Here is a 14,279-nt window from a genome sequence, read left to right on the forward strand (position 1 = left end):
ACGTTTATATATATGTGTGTGTGTGCGCGTATATATATATATATATATCTATATATATATATATATATATATATATATATATATATTTCTCCGCCGAAATCACTTTTAAACCCATTTCCACCTTTTTTTCCCTTCTCTTCCTCTTACTTTTTTTTCACGTTTTTTTACGTTTTTCTCCTTTTCGCCTCTTTTCTGGGCGTATTATTCTTCTTTTTCTTCTTTTTTTTCGTCTAATGCATACCCCATCAGTGCAGCAAAGCTTATTCAATACCGCCAGCAGATGGAGACACTGGGGGATAATTTTCTAAGGATTTATACTGATTTTTCCTGTCTGAATTTGTCGCACAGAAAGTTGCAGGCCAAATATGTGTGACATTTCTGCGACTTTAGCTTCTAGAGCATTTTTACAACATTATACATAGGTGCTGAATACATAAAAAGCGACTGTTCAGCGACAGACAAGTCGCATCGGCTGAAAGTAGGCCAGAATGTCAGTCCATGTTGGAGCAGGTTTAGATACAGTCTAAAGTATAGATCTCAAAGTCTGTGCACAGAATTTAGCAAGGGCCTCGCACCTTCTGATGCATCAGGTAGGTGCACAATAGCATAGCCTAACCCTCTGTACTTTGGTCTATATTGATGCGGGACATAGACAGCCAGCTGATGACCAATCCATTAGTGCAATGGATGGCTGGAAGCATTTGTCTTTGCCTTTGCAATACCACAGAAGCAATGCATGGTCAATGTACAGCAATGACACACCTGTGTGAACAGCCAGGAGACCCCCCCCCCCCCCCCATGTTATGTTACATAGTTACATAGTTAGTACGGTCGAAAAAAGACATATGTCCATCAAGTTCAACCAGGGAATTAAGGGGTAGGGGTGTGGCGCGATATTGGGGAAGGGATGAGATTTTATATTTCTTCATAAGCATTAATCTTATTTTGTCAATTAGGAACATTCAGCACCCACCCGCTATCAAGGCAGCTGCCTATCATGTCATGCCCTACCTGCACAGGTGTGCTGGCTACTCAAATGATCCAATTAAGGAGGCCATTTAGTCAGCAGCAGCAGAAGTCCTGTGCCTGGACGCTCCAACAGCGGCCAGACACAAGCAGAAGCAGAAGCAGCAGAAGCAGCAGCAGCACCACCTTTTGTTTTTTGGCTGCAGCAGCAGCAAGGCCCACAGGGCTGGCTAGCTGGCTAGCCAGCAAGCAGGTAGCAATGAAAGTAGGAATCTTTCTTTTTAACCCTGTAAGGGGGTGGTGCACTGTACCCGAAGATACTGCCATATCGGGTCAATGCATAGGGCGACGGAAGCAAGCTTCGAAATCGGCCCCCGTTCTCAAAAATCCATTTAATATATGGTCCCCAGATAGGGGACGTATCAGATATTAAACTGATAAGAACAGATTTTTTTTTTTTAAGTTAGCCCTCAGAAACTCAATCAGAGTTCCAAGATCTTATTTGAACTCGATTGTTGCTCATCATCAGGTAACCCATTTTTTTATTTCTTCTTAACACTAATGACCACAAAATAAAATCAATAAAAAAGATTTAACCAGAAAAAAAAAACACACATTTACAATAACAAACAAACATTGCTTTCACCAGTAATTAATCAGAGAGACATTCCATTTCTCCAGGCATATACCATTAGGAAATCTATCATTCCACGGTTTATCGTTCCTCTTATCATCTGTCTTTTTACCGGAAGTCCCAACCAAGATGGAACTTTATAAGTGTCCAAAAATCTGTCCATATCAGCTTGAAATGAAAAATACACTTTGTCTCTAGCTTCCTCGTACCGATTTTCATATTTCGACCTTAGTTCCATTAAATCCATATCAAATGGTCTTCTTTCCTTTTTTGGCATATTTTCCAACATGCCATCCAAAACACCTCCAAATTCCATTGGTACATAAACCTCTTCTTTCTTTTTCTTTTCTTCAGCCACTTTTCTGGCTGGAACTTCCTCCAACTCAGGTTCTCCAATTTCTTCTTCTTCCCTACTCCTTTTAGCTGCTGTTTCCTTTTTCGTTGTTTGTTTCTTGGGACATACATTTACCAGGTGATCTTCATCACCGCACAGATGACACTTCTTTTTTTTGTTGTTGTTGCAGGTGTCTGCTTCATGACCTCCCTCCTGGCACTTATAGCACCATGAGTGAGTACATAGGTCTTTCCCGTGCCCGTATTGTTTACATTTACGGCAAAATTCCTCCATCCCTGAATAGAACAAGTCACCATTGACCGATCCAATTTTGAATCGCCCAGGTGGATAAATCACTTTACCGTCAGGTTCCTTTTTAAATTTAACTTTAAATTTCCATTTTGTAGTCCATAGGCCATATTGGTTCAGGACTTTTCCCTTTGACAGAATATTGTCACAGAATCTAGAAAGAAAAGTCTCAATGTCTTTTTCCAGTATATATGGGCTATACATCCGTACCGTCAATATTTTCTCCTGGTTCGGAAAATGCGGGGTCACCTCCACACCCTCCAAAACTGGATTGGCCTTCTTTTGCTGGTACTTGCTGCAAAAAAAATTAAAGTCCTCTTCAGAAGCCAATATAACATCGTAGTGTCCATTTCTTGGGAATTCAAGCATAGACAGGATTTGTTCCTTCTTAATTTCCAGCAACTTGAATAAGATCTCCTCGACCACGAAACCTAATCCTTTTCCTCTCTTGCAGGTATCCAATAAGGAAATCCGAACTCCATTTCTGAGCTTAGCATACTCAGGGATGCCTTCTGATGATGCTCCACTTGATCCAGCCATGTCCATCAGGATAAACACCTCCCCCACTGTAAGCAGGTAGGTTGTGGTGATCGCTCCCCGTTGTCTGGGGACTAAGCCGGCTCCCTAATAGCAGCAGGGGGGTGAAGTCCCTCCGTTAAGAAGGACGATCCCCCCAGGCAAAGGAGCCGGGTACCCCAGACACCCTCTGGCCAGACCAAGTGAGCAGAACTACACTTGATCTTAGCCAAAAGGCCGAGAAGCGATAACCGTGAAAGGGGCGGGCCCAACAAGGTGCCCTTCATGGGCACTATCACTGCTTGCTGTCAGGGAGGCTGCCAGACAATTTTCCATGCACACTCTGGGCTGGGGGGCAGTCAACCACCAGTACACACAGCAGAACCTAAACCCATACCATTATTGCTAAGCAGCAAGACAGGGGCCCATTGCACTCCCACGGGGCCTTTTTAAATGCAATCCATAACCCGGATTTGCCAGGAACCCTTCTTACTCCTCCTACTTGCATGTGACACTGGGCTTAGGATCTGCATAGGAAACACACACACAAGCACACACCTACCTTTGTTGCCTGCAGATGCCTCCTTGGCTGTCCCCAAACGGTATCAAACCAACACCCACGGGAAGCTGTAAGCATAGAGGACATGCCTGCACCCCATTGGACTTACCTGTGTGGGTTAAACCCGGGTTATTTGACAACCTATGGTGGTGATGGTTCTGCTCAGGCAGAGCAGTGCTGATGCTCCTCATAAAGCTGTCGCTGCTGTGAAGGTTCTAGGTGACATCACAAATCCCTATGGTTACATACACAACAAAGCTGGGTTGTTGTTGTTTACACTCTGCAAGGCCTGTGGAAGTGAGTGACATCATAGCACTGTAGTTCTGAGGGTTCTAGATGGATGCAACAATCTCCTGTTGCTTCTATGAAGGCCATAATAGACGACATCACCAAACAGCTCCATAGTCACATACACAGCAAAGGAGAGATGTTGTTTACACCTAGTGATGTCAGTGGTATTGAGTGACATCACAGCACAGTGCTAAGGCTCCTGGGCCTGGACACAGCAGCGGCTGCAATATCTCAACGGAGAATACGTTTATATATATGTGTGTGTGTGCGCGTATATATATATATATATATATATATATATATATATATATATATATTTCTCCGCCAAAATCACTTTTAAACCCATTTCCACCTTTTTTTCCCTTCTCTTCCTCTTACTTTTTTTTCACGTTTTTTTACGTTTTTCTCCTTTTCGCCTCTTTTCTGGGCGTATTATTCTTCTTTTTCTTCTTTTTTTTCGTCTAATGCATACCCCATCAGTGCAGCAATGCTTATTCAATACCGCCAGCAGATGGAGACACTGGGGGATAATTTTCTAAGGATTTATACTGATTTTTCCTGTCTGAATTTGTCGCACAGAAAGTTGCAGGCCAAATATGTGTGACATTTCTGCGACTTTAGCTTCTAGAGCATTTTTACAACATTATACATAGGTGCTGAATACATAAAAAGCGACTGTTCAGCGACAGACAAGTCGCATCGGCTGAAAGTAGGCCAGAATGTCAGTCCATGTTGGAGCAGGTTTAGATACAGTCTAAAGTATAGATCTCAAAGTCTGTGCACAGAATTTAGCAAGGGCCTCGCACCTTCTGATGCATCAGGTAGGTGCACAATAGCATAGCCTAACCCTCTGTACTTTGGTCTATATTGATGCGGGACATAGACAGCCAGCTGATGACCAATCCATTAGTGCAATGGATGGCTGGAAGCATTTGTCTTTGCCTTTGCAATACCACAGAAGCAATGCATGGTCAATGTACAGCAATGACACACCTGTGTGAACAGCCAGGAGACCCCCCCCCATGTTATGTTACATAGTTACATAGTTAGTACGGTCGAAAAAAGACATATGTCCATCAAGTTCAACCAGGGAATTAAGGGGTAGGGGTGTGGCGCGATATTGGGGAAGGGATGAGATTTTATATTTCTTCATAAGCATTAATCTTATTTTGTCAATTAGGAACATTCAGCACCCACCCGCTATCAAGGCAGCTGCCTATCATGTCATGCCCTACCTGCACAGGTGTGCTGGCTACTCAAATGATCCAATTAAGGAGGCCATTTAGTCAGCAGCAGCAGAAGTCCTGTGCCTGGACGCTCCAACAGCGGCCAGACACAAGCAGAAGCAGAAGCAGCAGAAGCACCACCTTTTGTTTTTTGGCTGCAGCAGCAGCAAGGCCCACAGGGCTGGCTAGCTGGCTAGCCAGCAAGCAGGTAGCAATGAAAGTAGGAATCTTTCTTTTTAACCCTGTAAGGGGGTGGTGCACTGTACCCGAAGATACTGCCATATCGGGTCAATGCATAGGGCGACGGAAGCAAGCTTCGAAATCGGCCCCCGTTCTCAAAAATCCATTTAATATATGGTCCCCAGATAGGGGACGTATCAGATATTAAACTGATAAGAACAGATACTACACTTGATCTTAGCCAAAAGGCCGAGAAGCGATAACCGTGAAAGGGGCGGGCCCAACAAGGTGCCCTTCATGGGCACTATCACTGCTTGCTGTCAGGGAGGCTGCCAGACAATTTTCCATGCACACTCTGGGCTGGGGGGCAGTCAACCACCAGTACACACAGCAGAACCTAAACCCATACCATTATTGCTAAGCAGCAAGACAGGGGCCCATTGCACTCCCACGGGGCCTTTTTAAATGCAATCCATAACCCGGATTTGCCAGGAACCCTTCTTACTCCTCCTACTTGCATGTGACACTGGGCTTAGGATCTGCATAGGAAACACACACACAAGCACACACCTACCTTTGTTGCCTGCAGATGCCTCCTTGGCTGTCCCCAAACGGTATCAAACCAACACCCACGGGAAGCTGTAAGCATAGAGGACATGCCTGCACCCCATTGGACTTACCTGTGTGGGTTAAACCCGGGTTATTTGACAACCTATGGCGGTGATGGTTCTGCTCAGGCAGAGCAGTGCTGATGCTCCTCATAAAGCTGTCGCTGCTGTGAAGGTTCTAGGTGACATCACAAATCCCTATGGTTACATACACAACAAAGCTGGGTTGTTGTTGTTTACACTCTGCAAGGCCTGTGGAAGTGAGTGACATCATAGCACTGTAGTTCTGAGGGTTCTAGATGGATGCAACAATCTCCTGTTGCTTCTATGAAGGCCATAATAGACGACATCACCAAACAGCTCCATAGTCACATACACAGCAAAGGAGAGATGTTGTTTACACCTAGTGATGTCAGTGGTATTGAGTGACATCACAGCACAGTGCTAAGGCTCCTGGGCCTGGACACAGCAGCGGCTGCAATATCTCAACGGAGAATACGTTTATATATATGTGTGTGTGTGCGCGTATATATATATATATATATATATATATATATATATATATTTCTCCGCCGAAATCACTTTTAAACCCATTTCCACCTTTTTTTCCCTTCTCTTCCTCTTACTTTTTTTTCACGTTTTTTTACGTTTTTCTCCTTTTCGCCTCTTTTCTGGGCGTATTATTCTTCTTTTTCTTCTTTTTTTTCGTCTAATGCATACCCCATCAGTGCAGCAATGCTTATTCAATACCGCCAGCAGATGGAGACACTGGGGGATAATTTTCTAAGGATTTATACTGATTTTTCCTGTCTGAATTTGTCGCACAGAAAGTTGCAGGCCAAATATGTGTGACATTTCTGCGACTTTAGCTTCTAGAGCATTTTTACAACATTATACATAGGTGCTGAATACATAAAAAGCGACTGTTCAGCGACAGACAAGTCGCATCGGCTGAAAGTAGGCCAGAATGTCAGTCCATGTTGGAGCAGGTTTAGATACAGTCTAAAGTATAGATCTCAAAGTCTGTGCACAGAATTTAGCAAGGGCCTCGCACCTTCTGATGCATCAGGTAGGTGCACAATAGCATAGCCTAACCCTCTGTACTTTGGTCTATATTGATGCGGGACATAGACAGCCAGCTGATGACCAATCCATTAGTGCAATGGATGGCTGGAAGCATTTGTCTTTGCCTTTGCAATACCACAGAAGCAATGCATGGTCAATGTACAGCAATGACACACCTGTGTGAACAGCCAGGAGACCCCCCCCCCCCCCCCATGTTATGTTACATAGTTACATAGTTAGTACGGTCGAAAAAAGACATATGTCCATCAAGTTCAACCAGGGAATTAAGGGGTAGGGGTGTGGCGCGATATTGGGGAAGGGATGAGATTTTATATTTCTTCATAAGCATTAATCTTATTTTGTCAATTAGGAACATTCAGCACCCACCCGCTATCAAGGCAGCTGCCTATCATGTCATGCCCTACCTGCACAGGTGTGCTGGCTACTCAAATGATCCAATTAAGGAGGCCATTTAGTCAGCAGCAGCAGAAGTCCTGTGCCTGGACGCTCCAACAGCGGCCAGACACAAGCAGAAGCAGAAGCAGCAGAAGCAGCAGCAGCACCACCTTTTGTTTTTTGGCTGCAGCAGCAGCAAGGCCCACAGGGCTGGCTAGCTGGCTAGCCAGCAAGCAGGTAGCAATGAAAGTAGGAATCTTTCTTTTTAACCCTGTAAGGGGGTGGTGCACTGTACCCGAAGATACTGCCATATCGGGTCAATGCATAGGGCGACGGAAGCAAGCTTCGAAATCGGCCCCCGTTCTCAAAAATCCATTTAATATATGGTCCCCAGATAGGGGACGTATCAGATATTAAACTGATAAGAACAGATACTACACTTGATCTTAGCCAAAAGGCCGAGAAGCGATAACCGTGAAAGGGGCGGGCCCAACAAGGTGCCCTTCATGGGCACTATCACTGCTTGCTGTCAGGGAGGCTGCCAGACAATTTTCCATGCACACTCTGGGCTGGGGGGCAGTCAACCACCAGTACACACAGCAGAACCTAAACCCATACCATTATTGCTAAGCAGCAAGACAGGGGCCCATTGCACTCCCACGGGGCCTTTTTAAATGCAATCCATAACCCGGATTTGCCAGGAACCCTTCTTACTCCTCCTACTTGCATGTGACACTGGGCTTAGGATCTGCATAGGAAACACACACACAAGCACACACCTACCTTTGTTGCCTGCAGATGCCTCCTTGGCTGTCCCCAAACGGTATCAAACCAACACCCACGGGAAGCTGTAAGCATAGAGGACATGCCTGCACCCCATTGGACTTACCTGTGTGGGTTAAACCCGGGTTATTTGACAACCTATGGCGGTGATGGTTCTGCTCAGGCAGAGCAGTGCTGATGCTCCTCATAAAGCTGTCGCTGCTGTGAAGGTTCTAGGTGACATCACAAATCCCTATGGTTACATACACAACAAAGCTGGGTTGTTGTTGTTTACACTCTGCAAGGCCTGTGGAAGTGAGTGACATCATAGCACTGTAGTTCTGAGGGTTCTAGATGGATGCAACAATCTCCTGTTGCTTCTATGAAGGCCATAATAGACGACATCACCAAACAGCTCCATAGTCACATACACAGCAAAGGAGAGATGTTGTTTACACCTAGTGATGTCAGTGGTATTGAGTGACATCACAGCACAGTGCTAAGGCTCCTGGGCCTGGACACAGCAGCGGCTGCAATATCTCAACGGAGAATACGTTTATATATATGTGTGTGTGTGCGCGTATATATATATATATATATATATATATATATATATATATATTCTCCGCCGAAATCACTTTTAAACCCATTTCCACCTTTTTTTCCCTTCTCTTCCTCTTACTTTTTTTTCACGTTTTTTTACGTTTTTCTCCTTTTCGCCTCTTTTCTGGGCGTATTATTCTTCTTTTTCTTCTTTTTTTTCGTCTAATGCATACCCCATCAGTGCAGCAATGCTTATTCAATACCGCCAGCAGATGGAGACACTGGGGGATAATTTTCTAAGGATTTATACTGATTTTTCCTGTCTGAATTTGTCGCACAGAAAGTTGCAGGCCAAATATGTGTGACATTTCTGCGACTTTAGCTTCTAGAGCATTTTTACAACATTATACATAGGTGCTGAATACATAAAAAGCGACTGTTCAGCGACAGACAAGTCGCATCGGCTGAAAGTAGGCCAGAATGTCAGTCCATGTTGGAGCAGGTTTAGATACAGTCTAAAGTATAGATCTCAAAGTCTGTGCACAGAATTTAGCAAGGGCCTCGCACCTTCTGATGCATCAGGTAGGTGCACAATAGCATAGCCTAACCCTCTGTACTTTGGTCTATATTGATGCGGGACATAGACAGCCAGCTGATGACCAATCCATTAGTGCAATGGATGGCTGGAAGCATTTGTCTTTGCCTTTGCAATACCACAGAAGCAATGCATGGTCAATGTACAGCAATGACACACCTGTGTGAACAGCCAGGAGACCCCCCCCCCCCCCCATGTTATGTTACATAGTTACATAGTTAGTACGGTCGAAAAAAGACATATGTCCATCAAGTTCAACCAGGGAATTAAGGGGTAGGGGTGTGGCGCGATATTGGGGAAGGGATGAGATTTTATATTTCTTCATAAGCATTAATCTTATTTTGTCAATTAGGAACATTCAGCACCCACCCGCTATCAAGGCAGCTGCCTATCATGTCATGCCCTACCTGCACAGGTGTGCTGGCTACTCAAATGATCCAATTAAGGAGGCCATTTAGTCAGCAGCAGCAGAAGTCCTGTGCCTGGACGCTCCAACAGCGGCCAGACACAAGCAGAAGCAGAAGCAGCAGAAGCAGCAGCAGCACCACCTTTTGTTTTTTGGCTGCAGCAGCAGCAAGGCCCACAGGGCTGGCTAGCTGGCTAGCCAGCAAGCAGGTAGCAATGAAAGTAGGAATCTTTCTTTTTAACCCTGTAAGGGGGTGGTGCACTGTACCCGAAGATACTGCCATATCGGGTCAATGCATAGGGCGACGGAAGCAAGCTTCGAAATCGGCCCCCGTTCTCAAAAATCCATTTAATATATGGTCCCCAGATAGGGGACGTATCAGATATTAAACTGATAAGAACAGATACTACACTTGATCTTAGCCAAAAGGCCGAGAAGCGATAACCGTGAAAGGGGCGGGCCCAACAAGGTGCCCTTCATGGGCACTATCACTGCTTGCTGTCAGGGAGGCTGCCAGACAATTTTCCATGCACACTCTGGGCTGGGGGGCAGTCAACCACCAGTACACACAGCAGAACCTAAACCCATACCATTATTGCTAAGCAGCAAGACAGGGGCCCATTGCACTCCCACGGGGCCTTTTTAAATGCAATCCATAACCCGGATTTGCCAGGAACCCTTCTTACTCCTCCTACTTGCATGTGACACTGGGCTTAGGATCTGCATAGGAAACACACACACAAGCACACACCTACCTTTGTTGCCTGCAGATGCCTCCTTGGCTGTCCCCAAACGGTATCAAACCAACACCCACGGGAAGCTGTAAGCATAGAGGACATGCCTGCACCCCATTGGACTTACCTGTGTGGGTTAAACCCGGGTTATTTGACAACCTATGGCGGTGATGGTTCTGCTCAGGCAGAGCAGTGCTGATGCTCCTCATAAAGCTGTCGCTGCTGTGAAGGTTCTAGGTGACATCACAAATCCCTATGGTTACATACACAACAAAGCTGGGTTGTTGTTGTTTACACTCTGCAAGGCCTGTGGAAGTGAGTGACATCATAGCACTGTAGTTCTGAGGGTTCTAGATGGATGCAACAATCTCCTGTTGCTTCTATGAAGGCCATAATAGACGACATCACCAAACAGCTCCATAGTCACATACACAGCAAAGGAGAGATGTTGTTTACACCTAGTGATGTCAGTGGTATTGAGTGACATCACAGCACAGTGCTAAGGCTCCTGGGCCTGGACACAGCAGCGGCTGCAATATCTCAACGGAGAATACGTTTATATATATGTGTGTGTGTGCGCGTATATATATATATATATATATATATATATATATATATATATATATTTCTCCGCCGAAATCACTTTTAAACCCATTTCCACCTTTTTTTCCCTTCTCTTCCTCTTACTTTTTTTTCACGTTTTTTTTTACGTTTTTCTCCTTTTCGCCTCTTTTCTGGGCGTATTATTCTTCTTTTTCTTCTTTTTTTTCGTCTAATGCATACCCCATCAGTGCAGCAATGCTTATTCAATACCGCCAGCAGATGGAGACACTGGGGGATAATTTTCTAAGGATTTATACTGATTTTTCCTGTCTGAATTTGTCGCACAGAAAGTTGCAGGCCAAATATGTGTGACATTTCTGCGACTTTAGCTTCTAGAGCATTTTTACAACATTATACATAGGTGCTGAATACATAAAAAGCGACTGTTCAGCGACAGACAAGTCGCATCGGCTGAAAGTAGGCCAGAATGTCAGTCCATGTTGGAGCAGGTTTAGATACAGTCTAAAGTATAGATCTCAAAGTCTGTGCACAGAATTTAGCAAGGGCCTCGCACCTTCTGATGCATCAGGTAGGTGCACAATAGCATAGCCTAACCCTCTGTACTTTGGTCTATATTGATGCGGGACATAGACAGCCAGCTGATGACCAATCCATTAGTGCAATGGATGGCTGGAAGCATTTGTCTTTGCCTTTGCAATACCACAGAAGCAATGCATGGTCAATGTACAGCAATGACACACCTGTGTGAACAGCCAGGAGACCCCCCCCCCCCCCCCCATGTTATGTTACATAGTTACATAGTTAGTACGGTCGAAAAAAGACATATGTCCATCAAGTTCAACCAGGGAATTAAGGGGTAGGGGTGTGGCGCGATATTGGGGAAGGGATGAGATTTTATATTTCTTCATAAGCATTAATCTTATTTTGTCAATTAGGAACATTCAGCACCCACCCGCTATCAAGGCAGCTGCCTATCATGTCATGCCCTACCTGCACAGGTGTGCTGGCTACTCAAATGATCCAATTAAGGAGGCCATTTAGTCAGCAGCAGCAGAAGTCCTGTGCCTGGACGCTCCAACAGCGGCCAGACACAAGCAGAAGCAGAAGCAGCAGAAGCAGCAGCAGCACCACCTTTTGTTTTTTGGCTGCAGCAGCAGCAAGGCCCACAGGGCTGGCTAGCTGGCTAGCCAGCAAGCAGGTAGCAATGAAAGTAGGAATCTTTCTTTTTAACCCTGTAAGGGGGTGGTGCACTGTACCCGAAGATACTGCCATATCGGGTCAATGCATAGGGCGACGGAAGCAAGCTTCGAAATCGGCCCCCGTTCTCAAAAATCCATTTAATATATGGTCCCCAGATAGGGGACGTATCAGATATTAAACTGATAAGAACAGATACTACACTTGATCTTAGCCAAAAGGCCGAGAAGCGATAACCGTGAAAGGGGCGGGCCCAACAAGGTGCCCTTCATGGGCACTATCACTGCTTGCTGTCAGGGAGGCTGCCAGACAATTTTCCATGCACACTCTGGGCTGGGGGGCAGTCAACCACCAGTACACACAGCAGAACCTAAACCCATACCATTATTGCTAAGCAGCAAGACAGGGGCCCATTGCACTCCCACGGGGCCTTTTTAAATGCAATCCATAACCCGGATTTGCCAGGAACCCTTCTTACTCCTCCTACTTGCATGTGACACTGGGCTTAGGATCTGCATAGGAAACACACACACAAGCACACACCTACCTTTGTTGCCTGCAGATGCCTCCTTGGCTGTCCCCAAACGGTATCAAACCAACACCCACGGGAAGCTGTAAGCATAGAGGACATGCCTGCACCCCATTGGACTTACCTGTGTGGGTTAAACCCGGGTTATTTGACAACCTATGGCGGTGATGGTTCTGCTCAGGCAGAGCAGTGCTGATGCTCCTCATAAAGCTGTCGCTGCTGTGAAGGTTCTAGGTGACATCACAAATCCCTATGGTTACATACACAACAAAGCTGGGTTGTTGTTGTTTACACTCTGCAAGGCCTGTGGAAGTGAGTGACATCATAGCACTGTAGTTCTGAGGGTTCTAGATGGATGCAACAATCTCCTGTTGCTTCTATGAAGGCCATAATAGACGACATCACCAAACAGCTCCATAGTCACATACACAGCAAAGGAGAGATGTTGTTTACACCTAGTGATGTCAGTGGTATTGAGTGACATCACAGCACAGTGCTAAGGCTCCTGGGCCTGGACACAGCAGCGGCTGCAATATCTCAACGGAGAATACGTTTATATATATGTGTGTGTGTGCGCGTATATATATATATATATATATATATATATATATATATTTCTCCGCCGAAATCACTTTTAAACCCATTTCCACCTTTTTTTCCCTTCTCTTCCTCTTACTTTTTTTTCACGTTTTTTTACGTTTTTCTCCTTTTCGCCTCTTTTCTGGGCGTATTATTCTTCTTTTTCTTCTTTTTTTTCGTCTAATGCATACCCCATCAGTGCAGCAATGCTTATTCAATACCGCCAGCAGATTGAGACACTGGGGGATAATTTTCTAAGGATTTATACTGATTTTTCCTGTCTGAATTTGTCGCACAGAAAGTTGCAGGCCAAATATGTGTGACATTTCTGCGACTTTAGCTTCTAGAGCATTTTTACAACATTATACATAGGTGCTGAATACATAAAAAGCGACTGTTCAGCGACAGACAAGTCGCATCGGCTGAAAGTAGGCCAGAATGTCAGTCCATGTTGGAGCAGGTTTAGATACAGTCTAAAGTATAGATCTCAAAGTCTGTGCACAGAATTTAGCAAGGGCCTCGCACCTTCTGATGCATCAGGTAGGTGCACAATAGCATAGCCTAACCCTCTGTACTTTGGTCTATATTGATGCGGGACATAGACAGCCAGCTGATGACCAATCCATTAGTGCAATGGATGGCTGGAAGCATTTGTCTTTGCCTTTGCAATACCACAGAAGCAATGCATGGTCAATGTACAGCAATGACACACCTGTGTGAACAGCCAGGAGACCCCCCCCCCCCCCCCATGTTATGTTACATAGTTACATAGTTAGTACGGTCGAAAAAAGACATATGTCCATCAAGTTCAACCAGGGAATTAAGGGGTAGGGGTGTGGCGCGATATTGGGGAAGGGATGAGATTTTATATTTCTTCATAAGCATTAATCTTATTTTGTCAATTAGGAACATTCAGCACCCACCCGCTATCAAGGCAGCTGCCTATCATGTCATGCCCTACCTGCACAGGTGTGCTGGCTACTCAAATGATCCAATTAAGGAGGCCATTTAGTCAGCAGCAGCAGAAGTCCTGTGCCTGGACGCTCCAACAGCGGCCAGACACAAGCAGAAGCAGAAGCAGCAGAAGCAGCAGCAGCACCACCTTTTGTTTTTTGGCTGCAGCAGCAGCAAGGCCCACAGGGCTGGCTAGCTGGCTAGCCAGCAAGCAGGTAGCAATGAAAGTAGGAATCTTTCTTTTTAACCCTGTAAGGGGGTGGTGCACTGTACCCGAAGATACTGCTATATCGGGTCAATGCATAGGGCGACGGAAGCAAGCTTCGAAATCG

At 45.3% G+C, this 14,279-nt stretch overlaps 5 non-coding genes across 5 annotated transcripts; all 5 read right to left on the reverse strand.

The window, feature by feature from the left end:
* Positions 1-1,261: 1,261 nt before the first annotated feature.
* Positions 1,262-1,449, reverse strand: LOC130350517 (U2 spliceosomal RNA). The gene has a single exon (XR_008887610.1). It is a non-coding gene; the product is annotated as a U2 spliceosomal RNA (small nuclear RNA).
* Positions 1,450-5,085: 3,636 nt separating this feature from the next.
* Positions 5,086-5,276, reverse strand: LOC130350560 (U2 spliceosomal RNA). Its single transcript, XR_008887647.1, has one exon. It is a non-coding gene; the product is annotated as a U2 spliceosomal RNA (small nuclear RNA).
* A 2,087-nt stretch (positions 5,277-7,363) lies between these two features.
* LOC130350561 (U2 spliceosomal RNA) lies at positions 7,364-7,554 on the reverse strand. The gene has a single exon (XR_008887648.1). It is a non-coding gene; the product is annotated as a U2 spliceosomal RNA (small nuclear RNA).
* A 2,087-nt stretch (positions 7,555-9,641) lies between these two features.
* Positions 9,642-9,832, reverse strand: LOC130350562 (U2 spliceosomal RNA). The gene has a single exon (XR_008887649.1). It is a non-coding gene; the product is annotated as a U2 spliceosomal RNA (small nuclear RNA).
* Positions 9,833-11,928: 2,096 nt separating this feature from the next.
* On the reverse strand, positions 11,929-12,119 carry LOC130350563 (U2 spliceosomal RNA). The gene has a single exon (XR_008887650.1). It is a non-coding gene; the product is annotated as a U2 spliceosomal RNA (small nuclear RNA).
* Positions 12,120-14,279: the final 2,160 nt, after the last annotated feature.

The sequence above is a fragment of the Hyla sarda genome, unplaced genomic scaffold (assembly GCF_029499605.1).
Source record: "Hyla sarda isolate aHylSar1 unplaced genomic scaffold, aHylSar1.hap1 scaffold_949, whole genome shotgun sequence".
Lineage (NCBI taxonomy): Eukaryota > Metazoa > Chordata > Amphibia > Anura > Hylidae > Hyla > Hyla sarda.